Below are 23302 nucleotides of genomic sequence, written 5' to 3'. Positions count from 1 at the left end.
TCTGAGGTCAACGTGTCATTCATTATCAGGCAGGACAGTAGAGTTACCTACATGTCTCAATTTGTACTGGAAAAGACTAAGAAGAGTAATTTTATCTAACTATATTTCCTTTTATATTACTAATGCCTTTGATTAATATTCTTAGGATATCGGAGGTTTATATTTCTCCCCAAATTAGAAATAACCAAACATCCTTTCTCTAAAAATGTGTCTTTTCAGTTTGTTCTTCTAGCCACAAAACAATGCTGCCACTGAGGTTAAATTACTGTTGAATCAGGATTTACATCTAACCATTATGTTTTAGTAACTGCAGAACAGTTATTTTTGCTAAGGCTAACATTAGTTGTGTTTTGGATTGTTTGGTCAAAATGTTATGGTGACATTGCATTCACAATAATTTCAAATTCATAATGTAAGTGAGATACACAATTCTAACCCAGTTGTATGTGTTCTGAATCTGTTTTCTAACAAGGGCATATTTTTTTGGAGTTAAAGCCTCCTTCATGTGTTCTAAAAGTCTAACTGATCTTAGCTTAGAGGATTGTAACATGTTCTTATGCTATCTGTGTATCCAATTATAGGTCCACATTACCCATAAGGGAAGCCACTTAAGGGTGCAAACAACTCTTACAAACACTGCAGTAACAGATGCACATGTATTCTGGCTGCTGCAGAATTCCTTTTGGTGAAAGAAAATATTAACATGGGAAAGACCAATCAGTCTTCTGTTACAGAATTTGTCCTACTGGGGCTTTCTGGCTACCCAGAGCTTGAGGCCATTTATTTCTTGCTGGTGCTATTTATGTACCTGGTGACCCTCCTGGGAAATGGAGTCATCATCATTGTGTCTGTGACTCTCACCTGCACACCCCCATGTACTTTTTCCTCAGTAACTTATCATTTTTGAATATTTGCTACACCAGTTCTTCTATTCCCTTATTTCTCAGCAGGTTCTTAGCTTCAAAGAAAACCATTTCCTTCTCTGGGTGTGGAGTGCAAATGTTTCTCTCCTTTGCTATGGGAGCCACAGAGTGTGTCCTTCTAAGCATGATGGCATTTGACTGCTATGTGGCCATCTGTAACCCTCTGAGATACCCTGTCATTATGAGCAAGAATTTGTATGTGCCTATGGCTGCTGGGTCCTGGATTGCAGGGGGTGTCAATTCTGTGTTGCATATGTCTCTTGCCATGCGGCTTCCTTTCTGTGGGGATAATGTCATTAATCATTTTACTTGTGAAATCTTGGCTGTCTTAAAATTGGCCTGTGCTGATATTTCCATAAATGTTATTAGCATGGTTGTTGCTAATATGATTTTTCTTCTGGTTCCAGTGCTTTTCATTTTTGTTTCCTATGTTTTCATTCTCTCCACCATCCTGAGGATTCCTTCTGCAGAGGGAAGGCACAAAGCCTTTTCCACCTGCTCTGCCCACCTCACAGTGGTGATTATATTCTATGGAACCATCCTCTTCATCTATGCAAAACTCAAAACTAAAGACTTCTCTGGTGCAAACAAAGTACAAGTCACAGACAAAATCATCTCTCTCTTCTATGGTGTCGTGACTTCTATGCTCAACCCCCTTGTCTATAGTTTGTGGAAGAAAGATGTGAAGGCAGCTCTGAAGAATATACTCTGTCGGAAATGCTCGTCAGAGGAAATGTGAATGTTGCTTTTTTTAAAAAATAAATTCATTTACTCTGAATGCAGGACTAGTTCTCACCTGGAGTTCCAAAGTAAATGTAAGGGTTGATAGTATCATTAATTCTTGAAATACTTATTTTTCTGTTCCTAACATCTAAATGTGAGAGAAATCTGGGGCCTATATTCTTCATGACTGGCTTAAAGAAAAAAAGGGAAAGAAATCTATGTGTAAAAGGATTCTCATCCAAACCACCCACCTTCACAGAATTTATTATAGTTTAACTCTGGAATGATGAGTTCTGTAATCTATATGAACAGAAGTACCTTGTAACTAGTTTAACTTCTTATCCTCTATTTGCATCAGTTTTCTAGTCTCATATCTTTCTTAGGAAGGTAAAGTAGGAAGTGCCTTGTTAAGTGTCAGAGTGCTATATAAACTCAACATTAAATAATTCATAACAGGGTAGTGTTTGACCTTAGAGAGGGATGACCACTTTTGGCTATGTATACATTATAGGCAAGAGTAGAAAAAAATGATGCTACTTTTCCTAGGGCTGATATCCTTCTGGCTGCAATCTGGCAAGCATACTTCTGTGCAGAGGTATCTGAGGCAATGTGAGCCTTAGTGCAGATGCCCCATCTGATGGGGGAATTTGGTCTATCTTGTGTTTCAACAGATGAGCAGTGACATCTTTGAATGAAAATGATGATTACTGATAAGTGACATAAAAATTACTCAGTTTCTAGAGAATGTGGTTGTCCACTTCTCTGAGAACATTGTGATATGGGTTTAGAGTGTCACAGATTAAGTATTTTTACAGTTACATGAATTTCCTGTAAATATGAGCTTTCCATTCATTCACTGAGTTATCTCTTCCTTAATTCAATTATTCAATCAACCAGTATCTACTGAATATATGTTTTGTTTCAGGCATTATGCTACCTATTGGCAATACCAAAACAACTAAACAACATGGAAACAAAAACAAAAACATGACCAGAGGTTACACAATCTTGTGGAATATAGACTGACATGAACTTGGGACGAAATAGTAAAGAATATTCACAGCTTTTCCATCTCCACTATCTTCTAAGCTGGATCCTTTGTTTGTATTCATAGTATGTTGGGTCTTTATTGTGCTGAAAGACTATGGGTAGAATAGGACATTCCAATAAGTCAGGTCTCTGATATCCCTAACCCTCTAGCTAGCTCTGCTTTTCTGTTTTATATGCTCTGAGGTTCCACGTAATATTTTATTTGGAAAAAAAAAGTTGCTAGGAAAAGTTTTAAAACCACTAAGGTGGACTATAGAATACTGTAAGCATTATAAGAAAGAGATTGATGCTTTTGGATTGGTGTTTTAGAAGGATCACTCTGGCACTGGGGAGGATTAAGTGGTATACCTCTCGCTGATAAATTCCCAGGGCAGTTTCACGTTTCTTGGCCAGCCACTAGCCCTTATCTTGTTTTCCTTCCCGTAGGTTTCAGATTACTGAGACCTACCCAGTTCCTTGGGGTTTTAATTCCCATCCTGATTGGTTATGGAACAAGTTTTCTCAAATAACTTTCATGATCCTTTCATTTAAAGTTTTACTTTAACTAATAGAGGCAACAGAGAAGGAAAAGAAAGTAACATGAATGGCAACATTCCACGGGTGTAGGAGAACTTCCAGGCTTTACCAGCAGCTGGGTCATAGGAAGGCCTCATTGCATTTTATTATTTTTCTTTTTTCTATCTGACTTTTTCGTCTCTATTTACCCCTTGTCTTCCCATGTCCATTCCCTCCTTGATTAGGTAAAATGAAGGCTGAACTCCAGAGTTTACTTCCTTTAGCCACCTCATCCTCTTTGATCACTTCCTGCTAGTACTTCCTCCTTTTCGTGCCTTTTTCAAATGTAACCGCCCAGGAATTCATGATTAACTACCTTATTGTCCAAAACTGAGAGAACAAATGAGGAAGATAAGTGATGGGATGAGAAGGAATATTTAAATAATGCATACTGTGTACATAAAGTGTACTAGGTAAAAAAAAATAAGGAGACTTATATATGCTATTTTAAAGTTCCTTTTAATTAATTAATAATGGTAGAAAGTGCAAAATATGATTGTCCCTCACTGTCTCATTCAGATACAGACACCCAGGAATCCTTGCTTAATTTCCTTGTTTTCAAAAACCAGAGAGCAAATGAGGAAGGCAGTAGATGGAAGAGGCAGTATTATTTAATTAATGTATAATATATGCTATGTGGTGTGCTAGGTGTCATATATATACTATTTTAAAAAATGTTTTCATTAATTAATAATGATAGATAGTGTTGATTTGGGGTTGATTTCTTCTCTCATTTATTCAACACTGTGTATGTGCTTGGTATAGGCTGGGGATTCATTATGGATATGACATTTTCCCTACTCTTAAGGATTATCTCCAGATAATTTTGTAAGGTAGATGAGAAAATTTAGGCTCGTATAAATATCACATAGGTCATAAATGGCGGCCAACACTTGAGCCCACTGTATATCTCTATTTCCTGTATTACTTTTAGGATACATTTGAGGAATAAGTTAAATATCAAGAGATATTTCAGGAGGACAAGAAGAACTGTGAGGAATTCTTAAAAAGTGAAAAAAAGGTTGTCTATTAGTTATGCTTCCATTTCTGTGAAGGAGGATTACAATCTTGATTCTGAATTTTGATTTTGAATCGGGGAAATCTTTCCATTTGTGCTGCAAACTGAATTTCTTTTGTGGCAAAACAACAATAAAAAAATCTTTATGTTCCAAGGAATTTTGACATCATTCTTATCAGCAGCTTATATGTGTAGTTAATGTAAAATCTGTTCTTAAAAATAAAACCTGAGTTTATAGTGCAGAATTTGAGCAGAAATATAAAATAAGAGGGTCATTGAGATCTTAAGAAACACTACCATGTATTACAACTCACTAGTTACTCAAAGGGAACATTTTTATGACCTCTTCAGTATATTCTAAGTCCTTTATCTTCCCTTGTTTTCCCCTACATTTAAAGATTAGGTTCTATTTTACAAAAGTATTTGGAATTGTGGTTTGGGGGATGAAATAATATATAAAGTCCATGTCTCTTATTTTCCTGTGTGGTATTTCAGATACTTGGACTTATATTTTTTTTTACTATTTTTTCCATTTTAATTAATTAATTCAACAGTTAATGACCTCACACTATTTTCAATTAACTTGGCATTGGACTTCATACAGAGAACAGTGAGCAATAGGGTGCCATTGGGAAGATTTCAGAAACTAACAAGTGGTTATAGCATAAAAGAAAAATTGCTGCAGTAGGTAAGGGTCAGGGAGGCATAGAGGAGGGAGTAACTAACTCAAAGGAGTATTGGAAGGCATTACAGAGGATGTAACACTTGATCTATTTCTTGTTATTGCCGAGATTTCACTGGAGAAGGAGAAATGTACCAATGCAGAGGAAATAGTGTGTGTTATTGTCCTTAGGTGAGAAAGAACATGAAATAATTGGATAACTTCACAGTGAATGTAGCACAGTATGTGCTAAGGAATGGGGGCAATGTGGGCAGGAAACAAGAAGGTGAAATATGTAGTTCAAAATGTAGGTTGGGGCCAGATGAGTTCTCTGGGGAAAAAAAATAAGCAAATAAATATATCAAAGGTATTTCAAATAAGGGGTACTGAAAACATATATGTGTTGGATTTTCTTGGAAAGACCTAGTTTTAAATATATTTTTGTCTTGTCCTCATAAGTTTACTTGCATTTTTCTTAGACTACTTAACCCTACATTTTTATGAGATTACAGTTGTTTTCAGAATGTGATATAATTAGACTTGTGATGTTGAAATTTCTAACTCTGAAATTCTATGATTCTATGTATGACTTTCTTTTGTTCTGTTTATATTTAAAATCCTTGCCTTAAAATATGTGAGCTTGTTTTGTGCATGAACTCAAAGATGTCAATTTCTTATCATTTTCTCCAGAGCCAGTATTAACTCAATATTTTTCTCATAGCACTTCCTTGTTCCTCAGGCTGTAGATGATAGGATTGATCATGGGGGTGACTACCCCATAGAACAGGGTAATCAGCTTCTTCAAAGTCATGTCTTTGGAATTTAGCTTTATGTACATAAAGAGGATTGTCTCATAAAACACAGTCACCACTGTTATGTGGGCTGAGCAGGTGGAGGAGGCCTTTTTCTTCCTTCATCTGAATTGATTCTCAGTACAGCATAGATGATGAAAATATAGGAAACAAATTAGCAGTAATGGAGCAAATGAAAATATTACATTGCCAAACAGTATTATACTCTCATTCAAGAAAATATTTGTGCAGACCAGCTTTATTAAAGTCAGTACTTCACAAAAAATGATTAATGATATTTCTTCCACAAAAGAGCACTCATAATATGAGTACATTTTGTGCCAACCCTTTGCGAAAGTTTAATCCCCAGGAGGTAGCTTCCATCTAAACACAAAGTTTCTAGTTTATGATGATGAATTATCTTAGAAATTTACTGATGGCCATGTAGAAACCATATGCCGTCACTGCCAGGAACACACACTCTGTGGACCCCATTACATAAAGAGATAGACATTTAGGTAATACAAGCTACGAATGAGATACTTTTTTTTTTAAATAATAGGAAGAGGGGACAAAAGAGGATGTGTACCAGATATCCAGCAAGGAGGGGCTACCAAAAAAAGAAGTCCATGGTGTCCATGGTGTGTGGAGGTGGGATTCTTGGAGGGTTAAGATGACTAAGGTGCTGTTCTCCAGGAGGATTACCAGACACATCACTAAAGACATGACAAAAAGAAATTTTTGTCAATTCCTTGGTCCTCAGAAAGGTCTCTCAGAGTGAACTCAGTTTCAGTTGTCCAATTGGTCCTTTCCGTTTTTCTTTTTCATTCTTTAAAGGATCCAAAAGAGGAAATAGCACATGAGTTAAATGAGCGGTTCTATGTTACATCAAGTCAGAGGTAATTGAGGTAGAAGGTCTAACAAGTATATGAGCACTAGCTGGAGTAGTGCTAATAGCAGTGAGATCAGCTCATGGGATTCCTCTTCTAGTGCATAAAACAGCTGAGTGACTCTGATAACTTATTAAAAATGCAGGCTTCTGTATTCCATTTCCTGGGATTGTGATACACAAAGTCTGAGGCAGGGAAGAATGATTTGCATTTTAAAATAAATATCTGGTATGAGATAGGTTAAAAAATAGTAACTAAAATTTCTCTGTCAAAAAAGTAAAAGAATATTTCCATTTTCTTGAAACACTGTTCTGATGTGACTTATTTGAGGGCTTCACTTAAGTAATGTTGGACATAGGATTTTGAGGACCCCTTGTGTTTTGCAGAGAAGAAAAGAAGAAATGGTTAAAAGAGCTCTGTTCTTGGGAAGGAAGCTTAACCACAGGACCTATTAAGATGTTCAGAAAGCAATTCTTTGTAATCAGGTCAATCAACTTCAGAAACAGTGATGTTGGACATCCAGTTTTAACTACTTTCCTGTCCAGTGCTGGGTTTTTTCCTCCATTATCTTCAGACTTCTGGTCAAAATTCGTTTTACCTAGGTTAGTGATTTTTGTGGTGAACAAATTGTATTCACTATTTGGGTGAAGCAGTTCAAGGAAAGGTGAGCACTGCCTGCAGAAGTAAAAAATGGCTGAGGGCACCTGGAATACACACACACACACACACACACACACACACCATTACCTCCTAATTGTGTAAATTAGATAGGTGGTGACTGTATGTCAGTTAATCTGGGTATATCTATATATTTAGGTAAATTCTTTGGAGATGCTTATAGTATGGAGTGGGATTAAGTTACAAATTAAGTTGTAGAGTTACAATAAGAAAACTGAATAGCTTGATGACTTATAGGTTTTCATTACATGGTTTCAAACGTCTGAATTTTTTGTGAATTTCAAAATGCCACTCATATTCACATAGCATATGTTTCTGAGTTTCAGAGCCAAATGCAGTAATTATTAGAAAATATTGTACAATAAAACCCTTTTTCTCTTTATTCATTGATTAACAAATTAACAAATTTGATTTGTTAACAAATTAACAAATTTGAATTAAATAATAATATATATAAAATTCTTACAAGAATGCCTAGAAATTTGTGTATTTATTATTATTATTATTATTATTAATAACTAAGAGTTAATGTGGCAAAAAGAGGTCTTTCTGCTATATTATTAGTAAGACATAGTAGGATAAACAAGAGTCTGGACAAAAACCATCAGAATATGTTTGGATTAAGGATTCCAGAAATATATGATAATAGATTGAGAATGGGATAAAACACATTCTCAAGACTTCTGATTGGTTATTTGAAATACAGTAATGGATCTAATATAATTAAATCTTTAGGACATTATTCTTGAAGTTTTCAAAAGTTTTTAACATCTTTTCCCTGAAGCGATTTAAAGTTATGGCTTAGAAAATTGCATGAGTCCCTGAGAGGAAGAAATATTTAAATTGACTTCCTGAGCCAAGAGAAGATTCTTTAGAGAATTTCCTGGGTCTTCACAATGGGGCAGTGTTTCCACCTGGGCTTGAAGGGCAAATGAAATATTTCATATTCTCAAATATTCATTTTCCTCTTACTTTTGTACTAGCAGAACCAAAATATACTCCCTTTGTAAACAATCTTATTTGGCTCTAATGAATAGAAGCTTTTAAAACAATTTTGAAATAGTACCTTTGCTATCAGTGTTTTCCAGAAAAGTCCTGTGACATTATGGCTCCTCAGTGTTAACACCTTCAGAAATTTATCAACGCCGTAGAAAATTTTGTGCAGTGGACTGCAAATAGAAGACCAGTGCAACAATCTGCTGTGTGTTGCAACCTAGGAGGCAAGTCAACCTTCCATTTAAGGCAATTGCTGAAAACGTACTAATAACACAAATCCAAGGGGATATCAGTTCAGTGAACTGAGTTGAATATTGAACTGGTGATAGAATATTTCTTATTATGAAGAGTCTATAGAGGATAGGAATTTAAAAAATTCTAAGATGATATTGTCTTTGATATACTGAGAAAAAGGAGAAAAATGAAAAATATGACCCAAAGAGTAATTTGAAACTGGAAGTAATTTGAATATCCAAAAAATATGGATATATAGGTCAAGAATTTATGTTACTGGGAATAAAGTTTTATTTAGCCAGAATATAGATTCCTGGTCCGTGATTCAGTGTAAGTGCCTACATGTCTACTGGTGTCATTTCTTATTGGTCCAATGAGGAAAAATAGGCAGCAGATTTGCACTCTTATCCAGAACATAAAGTAGGCTGGTGTCACCAAAGTTGCGATTCTGTAACAGTTTATCTCATGGCGCCAATTCAGTTTTCTTTGGTTTGGTCTACAAATGTTTTTCTAGCGCTAATCATGAACAGACAGATGGTCCCTGTCCTGGAGCCTCTCACTGGGGGTGCTATTTGGAAAACTTTATTACTTGTTTGAATACATATTTTGGTTTGTGTAAAAGGAAATGAAGAGGAACAATGAGTCCTTAGCTAACAGGAAAGAATTTTGACTTTCATAGTTATGTGTGCATGAATATTTGGGGAATTGTTTTGAGAACTTTTAATTACTTTGTTGTTGTTGTTGATGAATTCCTGTGGTAACTTTAGACATAATATTTGTGACCCAACCCCCCACACTCACATACACTCATTTGACTTTTAGCTAAATGAATTGAAATAGCCGTTAAAAAAAAATGTCAACCTGTGAGTTCCTTGTTTTATATGGCGTTGGCCTTTGCTATAGTGATATTACACTCTTCATTACAAAGTGAGTAGAGTTTGGCATCAATATCATATCAGGTATGATGAAAATTTGTATGTTGGTTGGGTAAGAAGAAACCAGATAACTGACCAGTTTTGATTGATAAAAATTTAAAAGTATTTTTTTAAGAGTGAAAACTGGGGAAAGAAACGTGGAAGAACTTGAAAAAAATGAAGTCAGTGGAAGATGAAGGAAACCAAAACAGCATTTACCTTATGCCAGATTCTTTATATGCATTTAAAAATGTTTTCTCCCAAGAACACCACAATGAGACTATTAAAATCCCCACGGTATAGGTGAGAATATTGAGATGCAGAAGATAACTAAATTGCCCAAGGTCACACAGCTAGTACCTGGACCTGTTAGCAGAGAGGATATGGATGAAGGACCCTAGCCCTGTGGTCACTGCTGGCCAAAGACAGGCTTAATCCATACAGAAATCATGTCTAGTGTGTGTTCATATGTTCTTCACAAAGACAGAGGCTTGTCATCGAGCCGGTCCACTCAGAAAAGGGTTTCAGTGAGGCCTGAGTGGAGCAGCGTGGACGGAAGCTACAGCTTTTAGTGGGTGTGGGCCCCCAGGTGGGATAAGTTTGGGAACAGTGGAAGCTGGGAAAACAGGAAGTGGAGGCCAGTGTGGCTGTTTCTGCAGCACAAACTTGCCACAGGCTCTCTCACTGGGTAGCGCTTTGAGCTTCTGCTTGTCCACAGTGCAGGCCACGCCACCTCAAAGCCCGTTTCCCTCCAAACTTGATAGCCACCTCCTCCTCTCTGTGGCTGGGCCTCTGGAGGGTGCAGTCGTATACATTGTGATGTAATATTTTCAACATCTTGCGACTTCATGCTAGAAGTTTTCTATTGTTTGTAGAACCTTTTTATAGAAATACTAAAGCACATCTGCATGTCAGTAAAAATCTCAACTTCATACCAAAAAATGGATATTCTTTCCAGTAGACAAAGTGACCTTACAGCATAAAACTGCTTCTCAATCATCATTTACTGGGTAATTGGGACTTGAGGGCCTTTATTTATCACCTAGCATTACGGAGGTGAATCTGGGACTCAGAGTAAAAAAAGCATATATCTTTGGGGTATAAAAAAGAGGGAAGAGATATGGGAACGTATGTATATGTATAACTGATTCACTTTGTTATAAAGCAGAAACTAACACACCATTGTAAAGCAATTACACTCCAATAAAGATGTAAAAAAAAAATCCACAATCAATAAATGCTGGAGAGGGTGTGGAGAGAAGGGAACCCTTCTACATTGTTGCTGGGGTTGTAATTCGGTGCAGCCACTATGGAGGACAGTATGGAGATTCCTTAAGAAACTATAAATAGAGCTACCATATGATCCTGCAGTTCCACTCATGGGCATATACCTGGAGAAAAACATGGTCTGGAAAAACATGTCATGGACCCCAATGTTCACTGCAGCGCTGTTTACAATAGCCAAGACATGGAAGCAAGCTGAATGTCCATTGGCAGAAGAATGGATAAAGAAATATGGTACATATATACAATGGAATATTACTCAGCCATTAAAAAGAATGAAATAATGACATTTGCAGCAACATGGATGGACCTAGAGATTGTCATAGTGAGTGAAGTAAGTCAGAGAAAGAGAAATATCATATGATATTGCTTATATGCAGAATCTAAAAAAAAGATACAAATGAACTTATTTACAAAACAGAAACTGACTCACAGACTTAGAAAACGAACTTATGGTTACCAGTGGGGAAGGGTACAGGGGAGGGATAGTTAGGGAGTTTGGGACTTCATGTATACACTGCTATATTTAAAATCAGTAATCAACAAGGACCTACTGTATAGCACAGGGAACTCTGTTCAGTATTCTGTAACAGCCTAATTGGGAAAAGAATTTGAAAACGAATAAATACATGTATACGTATATCTGAAAAAAATAAAATTAAATTAAAAAAATAAATAAAAATACATTTTAGAGGGGAGTTATAGGTCATAAGAAGAGATTAATTGTAGAACCACTGTCCTTAAGTACTCCCACCTCTCAGAATACATGTACATGCAAATCCTTATAACACATGGGTGAAGGATGCAAGTACATCCTTATCTCCTTATTTTTTATTGAAGTATAGTTGGTTTACAATATTTATTAGTTTCAGGTGTACAACATTGTGATTCAATATTTTTTAGATTATACTCCATTTAAAGTTATACATAATAATGGATATATTTCCCTCTTCTGCATAATGTATCCTGTTACTTATTTATTTTATACATAGTAGTTTGTGTCTCTTAATCCCATATCCCTTATCTTGCTCCTCCCCACTTCTCTCTCCTCACTGGTGACCACTAGTTTGTTCTCTATATCTGTGAGTCTGTTCTGTTTTGGTACATACATTCATTTGTTTTATTTTTGAGACTCCACATAGAAGTGGTAACATAGAGTATTTTTCTTTCTCTGCCTGACTCATTTCACTGAGCATAATATGCTCTAGGTCCAAATTCTGAAAAGGATATTCCAGAAAATATAACACTTAATTGTCTTTGATTAGGTGGCTAAGATGCCACCATAGGAGAAATATAATGGGGATGAAGTGACATATACCATTGTCCTTAAGTGTGAAAGAACATGATATATTTGGATAACTACATAGTGAATGCAGCAGAGTGTGTGCAAAGGGGGTGGGAGATACATGGGGACGGATAGAAGAAGGAAAAATATGTACCAGCAAAATTAGGTTGGGGCCAGATCAAGTTGTTGGGTAAGACACAAACCAATAATAAATAGAAAAAACGTGAACTCAAATAGTTCTCTCAAAAAGGGGAGTGAAAAATATACGTTTTACTTGTTAAGTAGACATGAGCACTGGATTTTTTTGGAAAAACTTAATTTCAGTATTTTTCTTCTTTCTAAAAGTTTACTGTCACTTCTTAGACTAGTTGTCCCTACGTTTTTATAATTTATTTTCATAAAAGATAAAGTTAGATTATTACCTTGAAATTTCTTTCCAACTCTTATCTTTTTTTAAAACATCTTTATTGGAGTATAATTGCTTTACAATGATGTGTTAGTTTCTGCTGTATAACCAAGTGAGTCAGCTATACGTATACATATATCCCCATATCCTCTCCCTCTTGTGTCTCCCTCCCACCTTCCCTATCCCACCCCTCTAGATGGTCACAAAGCACCGAGCTGATCTCCCTGTGCTATGTGGCTGCTTCCCACTAGCTATTTTACATTTGGTAGTGTATATATATCCATGCCACTCTCTCACTTTGTCACAGCTTCCCCTTCCCCCTCCCTGTGTCCTCAAGTCCATTCTCTACATCTGCGTCTTTATTCCTGTCCTGCACCTAGGTTCTTCAGAACCTTTTTTTTTTTTTTTAGATTCTATATATATGTGTTAGTATATGGTATTTGTTTTTCTGACTTCACTCTGTATGATACACTGTAGGTCCATCCACCTCACTACAAATAACTAAATTTCGTTTCTTTTTATGGCTGAGTAATATTCCATTGTATATATGTGCCACATCTTCTTTATCCATTCCTCTGTCGATGGACACTTAGGTTGCTTCCATGTCCTGGCTATTGTAAATAGTGCTGCAATGGACATTGTGGTACCAACTCTTAAATTCTGTGAGTTTCCATATAACCTTTATTTCCTTTGTTCTTTTTATATTAAAAACTTTGCCTCCAATATAAGAGCTTATTTTGTGCATAAACTCAAAGATGTAAGTTCCTCATCCTTTCCTCCAGAACCAGTCTAGCTGCCAATTTTCTCATAGCTCCATGCACCTCTGTATTCCTCAGTCATTGAGCTTGATAGGATTGAGCATGAGTGTGACTACTCCATAGAACAGGGCAATCAGTTTGTCAAAGGCAGAGTCTTTGGAATTTGGCTTCATATACATTAAGAGGATTGACCCATAAAACACAGTCACCACTGTTATGTGGGCTGAGCAGGTGGAAAAAGCCTTTTTTCTTCCCCCAGCTGAACTGATTCTTAGTACAGTAGAAAGGATGAAAATGTAGGAGATACCAACAGTAATGGAGCAAACAAAAATATTACATCGCTCAACATTTTAGTAATCACATTCAAGGAAATATCTGTGCAAGCCAGCTTGACAAAAGCCAATATTTCAAAAACAAAATGATTGATGACATTTTTTCCACAGAAGGGCAACCGTATTGCCAGAATTGTTTCTGTCAATGAGTTGAGAAAGCCCAATCCCTAGGAGAGAGCTGCCATCTGAATACAAAGTGCCTTGCTCATGATGATGGTGTATCTCAAAGGGATGCAGATGCCTACATAATAGTTATATGCCATCACTGCTAGGAGCACACACTCTGTAGACCCATAGTGTAAGAGACAGACATCTGAACAACACATCTAGTGAAGGAGATGGTTTTTTTCTCTGATAGAAAGTGTATCAGCGATGAGGGGATAAAGGAGGATGTGTACCAAATGTCAAGGGAGGAAAGATACCAAGGAAGAAGTACATAGGGGTGTGAAGGCAGGAATCCAGGAGAGTGAGGATGATCAAGGTGCTGTTCCCCAGGAGGATTACCAGGTACCTCACCAAGCACATCACAAAAAGGAGCTTTTCGGCTCTTGGGTGCTCAGAAAGTCCCTGTAGAATGAACTCAATCTCTGTCCAATTGGTCCTTTCCATTTTACTTTTTCATACCTGGAGTAATCCAGAAGAGATGTGGGTTTAAGGAGTCTATGTAGTATTATCATACAAAGTAAGAGATAATTGGAGGTAGGGCAACAAGTGTGTCAGTACTAGCTGGAGTGGGTTTACAACTGAGTTTAGCTTTTCAAATTCCTCTTCTAGCTCATAAGTTAGGGATAGAAGACATTCAATAATTACATTGGTAGTTTATTAAAAATACAGACTCCTGTATTCTATATCCTGAGATTGTGATGCACAAGTTCTGAGTCAGGGAAGAACTATTTGCATTTTAATAAACATTTGTTATTTCTGATTCAGTTGACCCACAGACTTACTTTGAATATCATTATTTTGGAGATATTTGATTTTATACCATGCCAGTCATTAACAATACCATTGGTTTAGGGTTTTACAATTTATGAATAAGCTCACACATATTACTTATTTTATCATCACTATAATTCTTTGAGGAAAATAAAGTTAATAGAAGTAAAAGTATTTTAAAACACAATAAGTGGACAAACTACTATTCAAATCTACATTTTCTGATTTATATCCCCCCTTTTTTATTTGCATGGTTATTGCCCTCCCAAAATTATGCAAGTTTTCCAAGGAGTGGGAATAAGGCATCTTTTAAAATAATGCTCTCCAGATGTTTCTATTGTGCAACTTTGGAAGAGAACCACCCATCTAGGGGAGTGTTTCCAAATTTTAGTATACAGATGAGTCACATGGGAAATCTTTGAAAAAGATTCTCATTCAGTGGTTCTGAAGTGAGTTCTAAGATCTGAATTTATTAACATGTCTCCAGATGCTGCTGATGCTACTTGTCTATAAGCACATGAATAGCAAGGCCTTTTAGACCATCTCTCTCTGATACCATTGGAGCATGCCATTGGTGTTTCAGTTGTATGTAGGATTGTAATTGAGTAGCAAACAATGCAAAACTAAACATTTTGGTGAGATTTCGAGGTGAGACTTCTGTGTAAGCGTATATTGCAATTAGCTTTGGGTTCTTTAGATTTTAGAAATACAAACAACCAAATTACACACAGAAGATTTGGCCTTTTATCTGTCCATATGAAAGTCATTCCTCTCCATTTGCTGAATTTGCAATTAGACTTAATATTCTCCAAGAAAGGAATTTGATATCGGTTCAAGATCTGAGTTGTGTGCCATAGCGTATGGAGAAAATGATTTTAATATGAAAATATTTAAAGAGTAGATATTAGTAGATGACCTTCTTCTTTATAATAAAGTAAAAGAGCATAATTTTGAAAACACCTCTTCATCCTCAAAATATTCTATCTAGCTTAAAAAATATCCCTAGAGGAAAAAAATTGATCCAATGGATGGGTTTCTACTTAGGGTTTTAAAACAGTAGCTATGTTTCTGGTATAGGATTGGCCATTTCTCTCTGTGATAGTCATTTGCCAACAGGTTATGCTGCTTTCTGTGAAAACTCCAGTTTACAATGGTGAGATAATTCAATCAGCATAATAGAATATTTATATATCTATTGGCTATGGAAAGGAGGACTCTCATCCAATTCAAGCTGTACCCTAATTTGTAGGTATACATTTCAAAGAAGGTAGGGAGTGTTGGGTAGGCTGGGATATACTTTTACTTGGTATTAAGATTGGAATTTGATTGACTGTAGTTGCACATATCAACCTACTCTTTCTCTGGGAATAAAATTCTGATAGAGGCTTTAAAGAAACTTCAGTCATCTGGGGTCTGTATGTACTGAAGTTCTGAGAGGAAAGATGTGAATCAGGTCAAATGCCCTCTCTTTTCTTTTCTAGGAACATCTTCTAAAAGCTGATTTCTCTTTGGAAATTACTTATAGAAAATAATTATGGTGTACACTTGGTATCCTAACAGCCCTTAGATAGTTGCTGCAAAAAATTTCACTTGCAAACTTTTTAAAGAGATACTACCAATCTGCTGTAACGCTTTCAAATGGCGGGGCGGGGAGGAAAATGGGTAGTAGAGAGGGAATTGTTTTCATTTTCATTACTCTTGCTATGCTAGTGTACCTTTTAAGAAGCAGTCAACAAACACTCTGTTGAATTGCATTGTGCCTGAAATGTTTTCCCCATTTAGCTTTACTTCCCTAAATGGATTCCCAGAATCTGGGAACAAGGGAATGAAGGTTTTTAAAAGATTTTTGCTAGTTTCTAATAAAATCGCTTTCCATGGTATCTGTATATTGGGTAATTCCATTTTTACTAGATCCTTAGCGTTAATGGAAGTTATCTTTTAAAAGAGTTTTTGGGCCTCCCTGGTGGCGCAGTGGTTGAGAGTCCGCCTGCCGATGCAGGGGATACGGGTTCGTGCCCCGGTCTGGGAGGATCCCATATGCCGCGGAGCGGCTGGGCCCGTGAGCCACGGCCGCTGGGCCTGCGCATCCGGAGCCTGTGCTCCGCAACGGGAGAGGCCACAACAGTGAGAGGCCCGCATACCGCAAAAGGAAAAAATAAATAAATAAATAAAAGAGTTTTTCATTCTTGTCTAATGCTAGGAGAATTGTTAAATAATTATAGTACATTCATTTGGTGGGCCATTATGCATCTATTAATATGATATTTGTGAGAAATTTATACTAACCCAAAAATGATAACTTAAATTATTTAAAATGATTAAGTGAAAACAGAAACAAAACAGTTATAACATTGTTTGCAAAACAAAAATCTAAACCAAGATAACCTAGACAGAACAGAAAGACTGGAAAGAAATATCCAAAACATTAATGGTTATTTTAGGGACCTTTTTTCTACTTTTCTGAATTACTCAAACTTCTAAAATAAATATGCAGAAAGGAAAATATAATTTAAAAAAACGTTGAAGCAGGTGTCCAATAATGTTAGGAAAATTAATGCAGAGCAAAAAAATGCTAAAACAATTCAAACAGTGCAGTGATTGTCTTAGGTGTCTAGAGACTACACGTTGAGTTGTACTGAGTTGTACTGGTGTGCCTTGTCCAGTTATGCATAGGAACCCCCTATTTCTGGTAGACCTAGAGCAATTATAATCCCTACTCTGAAAATCTTGCAGGTTAACAGTGTTTATTGTTTTTAGGAGGTAAACCAAGATAAAGAACTTGAGTTCTTAACTTAATCGTATAGTCTCAAAAGAGATAGCAGACCATTCGTGCCTAGAACAGAATTGTCAGTAGAAGGTGAAATTCTTATTTGTTAAGGCTCTGAACTGGCCTGGATCCTAGCTGTCCTCTAATCCCTCTCACCCAACTCCTGTTCTTTTAGAAGTAATCACTCTGTGGTTCAGTGTTGTGGGACTTCATCCAGGCACCATTTTAGTGTTGTAACAGACCTAAAGGAAAGTCTGTGACTTTTTTTTATCCAAGCCAGAAGTCAAGCTGTGTAATTTTCTAGAAAGCCTCTAACTTTCTAGAATTTTTTTTGCTTTGTTTTATTGACTCGGCTACTTAAAAATCTAATATTTAAAGTACTAAGATTTTTCAGTGAAAAACAGATAACCATTTCTACTCTAAATTCTCACTAGAGGAAATAATTTTGTTATCCTGTCCAGTTCTTCTAAAAAGATCAGTTAAGACAATTGATATTTTGCCAAGATAAATGGATTTGCCAACTCTCAACTTATAGATTTTATAAACTGTAATCTTCAATTAATATACCACAAGGAAAGATGTATTATTTTAGCTCACAAATAGAAGAGTAAGTGAAAACATGTGAGGTCCTAGTCTGTATTAGGCACTTCATGTAATTTTTATCATTTAACTTTCAGAATAATCCAAGTATTATTATGAATTTTTTAACAATGAAGAATTTATTTTGAGATTTTAAAGGTCAAGTACAACTTTCAATATCTTATAGTTGGTAAATACCAGAACTATTATTTGAACCCTTATCCTTATGATCCCCAAGCCCCCATTTTTACCACTAAGTCACAATGTTTACTTGTTTATAAATTTTTAAATAAAAATCACAATTTAATATGATGCACTCAATGACCCATATGATAATTTAATACACATTAAATATGTATTTGCCTCTTTTGAAAACATTGAAGACATTCATTGACTTCCACTTATGAAAACATTATCCCAATAATGAATTCAAATGAAAAACATGCCCAAAATTTCTTTCAGATTTAGTGTAGAGAATTAAGATCTAGATTGTGGAATTTGATTAGTTATATAAATGAGAGCTCAAAAATTTTTAATATATTTTCTTTTGCTTTGGCCTTCTAGGGCTCAGACTAACACTCATAATTAATTCTGCCCTCTGTTACATACTTTTTGTTTCTAATCCTATTTTTACCATAAACATGTTTATCTAATGTATCCTCACTCTCTTACTGAGCATAGTTTATGTGTGAATAATGTATAAATCACCAGGGGCTTTTTCTCCAGATACTTTTTTCTTAAGATTTTAGTGAACTTGATACTTCTCAATACTCGAATATAGTAGCCATTAGCCTGTTATTTATAAGGGTCTGTTGCATTGCAAACAGCTTTCTTTTCCTCACTAGTCTCTTCCATGGAATATTTTGGGATTTAAAAAAATTAAGTGGTATCCTGGTCTTGGAGATGTTGCCTGGGTTTTTATCTTTTTTTTCCTTTACACATATATAAATATATATATGTATTTTCATAATCTCACTAGCAATGGTCACCTTAACTCAAAAGTTTTTATATTTATTGATAAGATGTTTTTCTTGTGACATAATTTAAATAAAAACTTCTCTCTCCATCTTACCTCCTGACTGAGTTTTAAAGTCATTTAAAGTCATTCACACCATTCCATTCTATTAAGTAATAGAAAAAATTCCCAAGAATTTGAATTTCATTTGCATTTTTCAAATAAGACCAGAAGATTCTCAACTTGAAAAACTGTTGCTCCTTCCTAAAAAGAAATGTGAGAAAGAACAGCCACAATCAGGCAATTTGTCTGTACATGAATATTCTTAAGAGGCATGAGGGAAATAAAAGATATTAAAAGAAGATCAATGATGCAACTCTAGTTTCCCAAGATTTGTCTTAAAGTTAACACTTACTCAAGAGACTCAGCTTCTTTTGGAAGCTAATTTAGCACTGATTTTTATAAACTTCTTTAGTCCCTAAGGTTGTGAGTCAGAAACTTAGGAGTCTCTAGAGATAAAGTTCCCTACTTCTGCTTGTTCCAAAAACCCAGTTATCCCGAGTTAACAAAAACCTTACCCAGCCATACATTTCTTGGAATAATCCTTGAACTATTTGATGACCTCAACATATATTGGGGCTTAAATCAGAATATGTCCAATAGTTCTCAAAAAAGTTAAACTCTCCCCAAGAATTTGTTTTTCTTCTTATTCCACAAATAATACTAGTTCAATCCTAATAAAATCCTAAATAAGTCATTCTACCTCTTTAAACTATTTTTGTCATCCATATTTTTGTTAATTCTCAACCACACACAAATGATTTTTCTTTATACCAGTATGGATAAATTTTAATTAGAATTTTCCATTTTAAATCAATAATTTTCTGTGACTTTTCAGTCTTTTTTACATTCCTTTTTAACATTTGAAGAATAATCAAGACTTTAATTTTAATATTGTTCGAAAATTTAATTTGTTTTTAATATTTTGAGATTTTGTTATAATGACCATTGCTATCTGTGTATCAGGCAATCTAATCTGCTTTTCCTTCTACTGGAAATAACTTAATCTCTAGAGATGGGATTATAGAATGGAAAGATATGAATTGAGAGAATTCTTCATACATATGAAAAATTATTTTTCCAAACTTTAACATTTTATCACCCTGCTACTGTGGTATTTGCACACACCATTTTTAATATATTTTCTAGAACAAGAGAAGGTGTTTATTCTTTTCTATTTGTATAAAACATTACTTTGTTTTCCTTTTTATTCCTATGATTGGTAGTTAGATTGACTATTTCCTTTATGTTCATTTATTATATTTTCCCTTTTATTATGCATCTGTACTCTTTGCTTAACTATCTCTTGGTATTTTGATAGTTTTCCTCTTAATTTGTATGAACTCTTAATAGAGTAACATTTTTAAAATTTTCTGCAAATTTCCAATTTGTGGTTTTCCTTCTTATTTTTGACATGCTATTTAAAATTTCATTAAGATTGTCATATTATCCCTGAAAAATATGAATGAAATTTTCTCCTCTGGTTATATTTGGTTTTGTTTTACCATAACAATGTTGTTTTATGTCTAATGCATGGAACAGATTGATATTTTAAAAATATTAACTAATCTCTCCAAAATACTTTATTAAAAATATGTCATGCTCTTTTCCCATTTTTCATTTACCAAGTATTTTTTGAGCACCTGTTATTGGGCAGGCACTATGATCAACATTGGGATGAACTTGGACATAGTTGATAGAAAAAGACAGTTTCAAAAATTTTAAAGATAAACATGGGAAGCATTATATTATAGGTCATAAAATTTCTATGTTTATCTAATTTACACCCTCTTACATTTAACATTAAATCATAAGCATTTTTTCACATATCATCAAATAATCAGGGAACATGATTATAATGCCTGTATATTACAGAAGATGTTATGGAAAAACCCAAATGAACTTTTTGACCAACCCATAGTGTTATATTATATTCATGTTTCAAGATTTATTTAATCTGTTTTCAAATAATGGACATCTACCTTGCTTTCATTTTTTTTTAATGTAAACAATGCTGCAATGACAATCCTAATTTATTCTTTAAGGGGAATGCTATATTTCATTTATTTTGGAATAATCTCAATCAAGGTAAAGATAATTGAATACATACTCTTATACAATCATACTAGTGGAATAGTCAAATTCTAAATGATTGCATCTCAGATTTGGAAATCATCTTAAAATTAATCTAGTTCTAACCCTTAGGAGATTACAGAAACACACCTATAGTGTGTTTGATGTTCATTTTACTTCTGCCCCCCAATCCAGTGATGGTTAGAGCACTTTATGAGGGCACTCAGGTTAGTTTTGGACAACTCTCATTATTAGAAAGTTCTTTACATTTAACTATATATATAACTCTCTGTATGCAACTCTCACCTTTCCTTGTGGAACAAGAATAAGTATATGCTCCTTTTTCATGACAGCTTTTTGAGTACTTCCAGATTGCTGTTTCTGAGTCTTTCTTGTACCAAACTACAATATTTTAGTTCTTTCAGGCATTCCCCATGTGTTTTGTTAAAATATTTAAGAACATGTATTGCTGAAGAGAATATTTTAGGGTTGTGAGATTCTCTGTGATAAATAGGACCTCACCTATGCATTATACTTCTGGTTACTGGTTTTGCCTGATTCTACTGGAGTAAAGCATTTTCTGTCATTTAAGAGGCAGAAGAGTGAGATGGTTGAGAACATTGGATTCTGGAGTTAAACAGTTCAGCTTTGTCAGGCACTCTCTCTATGACCTCAGTGAGGTCACTGTACCTCTCTAAGCCTCAGTTTCAATGTCTCTAAAATGAGGAACTTAAAAATACCTGATGATATTGTTATTCTGAGAATTAATGAGGCAGTACATATGAAGAATTTAACATAGTTATGGATGCATAGTGGGTATTCAGTAAGGGTGTTTGCTATTCTAATTGTACGTATGATATATATATGCATCTTTTAATTATAAAAAGAGAATGGCTATGGAGTTAGATACACTAGATCCCAGTTTCCTGACCTGTAGATTGGTGATCTTGAATAAGGTATTTAAGTTGTAGAATGAGTATTATAACTACCTTGTAGGGTTGGTATGTGATAGAGTACTTATGATTCTTCATATTTAATAGGCATTCCATAAAAGACAGTTGACATTATTATATTTGATTACTGGTCAGTGAGTCTGAGTATAGTTTGCCTACTGTTGATGTTATAAATAATCACTTTCAATTGGTTTGGGTAAATAAAACAGACATATAATCATCCTGTTTCAGTAAGCTATAAAAATCAATAGAAAGAGTATCAAAATGAATCACTACTGCCAAAAAATGGAATCTATTCCTTGATGAATTGGGAAAAATATGAATTGCTTGTATAAGATAGAACTATATAACTTATTGAATTTAATTACACAAAATTTTGTGAAGTCATTTAAGGTAATTCCATCAAAATTAGAGGGGCTTATTTTTCTTGATAAGTATATTTAAGTCAGTTTACCTCAGCAGGTACATTGGCAGACCAAAAAGCTGTGGGAGAAACAAAAATGAGTAATGTATAGCTCTGATAAGCCACGAGCTCCTGAGTGAAGTGGCATTTCTGCAACAACTTCCTAACTGGTCTCTCAGCTTTCACTCTTGCCTTCCTTCAATATATTCCCAGACAATGGTATGGTGGATCTTCTTAAAATGTGATACAGATAACACCATTACTCTGCTTATCACCTAATATGTCATCCCAGCTGGGTTTCTATTCTGATTCATTGTTGCCTATGCCTTACTTGTCAAATATTTTTTTTAATATCATCCCTTGTCAGAGCCCGGTTTCACATTCATACTAAACTGGGAAATGGCCATTACTGGATATCTTGTGAGGGCTATCTTGTAGACAGTGAAATTTATCTCAAGATGAGAGAAGATGCTGCTGCAATACGACCACATGCTCTCTGCTTTCACGTGCTGCACAGGTTCTTATAAAACAAAGTGAAAAACTATTTACAAGAAGCAGTGCTCATATTTTCAAGGGTTAGAGCTGTCCCTCCCATGCTCATATTTGGGTGTTTCATTTGCATCCAGGGCTGAGGTAGCACATTCTACTTCTCCTGAGGCTTTGGGTAGAGTAGGGGTGAGTGAAGTACAGGGTATGGCAGGAATATAGGAGTTGGCAGGTCAGCATGGCCCAGTTCCCTTCCCACTGCAGATGTGTGTGTTGAATGCCAGAGGGACAGTTATTGATCAATTTTTAGTTGTGATGAGTGATAGGTAATGTTTAAAATGATATATTTATTTGAGACTTTCAAATTTGAGTCCTCTAAAGCTACTTGCAAATTGGAACAAAGCAAAGATAAAGTGGTTTGATCAACCCTAGTGCCCTTGCTCACATTTGCATTATATTTCATAAAAATAATTCTCTCAGTGGGTCCTCTCATGGATATCTACCATGTAGCTATGAAACCTTGGGCATCTATGTATTAAACTTTCTGTAATAGATGCTTACATATCTAGGTGGTTTGTTCCTCTGTATTTTC

General features: G+C 35.2%; 2 pseudogenes across 2 annotated transcripts in view; one reads left to right on the top strand and one right to left on the bottom strand.

Moving 5' to 3' along the window:
- Positions 1 to 541: 541 nt before the first annotated feature.
- On the top strand, positions 542 to 1662 carry LOC309817466 (olfactory receptor 13C7-like; annotated as a pseudogene). Its single transcript has one exon. The product of its transcript is annotated as an olfactory receptor 13C7-like (transcript).
- Positions 1663 to 5365: 3703 nt separating this feature from the next.
- The window catches only part of LOC309806720 (olfactory receptor 13F1-like), a 74218-nt pseudogene continuing 56281 nt past the window's right edge, over positions 5366 to 23302 (bottom strand). The window contains exons 2-3 of the transcript in view: positions 13304 to 14065; positions 5366 to 5726 (exon numbers count right to left, since the gene is read on the bottom strand). The product of the transcript in view is annotated as an olfactory receptor 13F1-like (transcript). The remainder of the gene's footprint in view (positions 5727 to 13303; positions 14066 to 23302) is intronic.

The sequence above is a fragment of the Mesoplodon mirus genome (genome assembly GCF_964341445.2).
Source record: "Mesoplodon mirus genome assembly, chromosome: 1".
NCBI lineage: Eukaryota > Metazoa > Chordata > Mammalia > Artiodactyla > Ziphiidae > Mesoplodon > Mesoplodon mirus.
The sequence above is the reverse complement of the archived record's forward strand: the minus strand, read 5'-3'. Positions and strand labels throughout refer to the sequence as shown.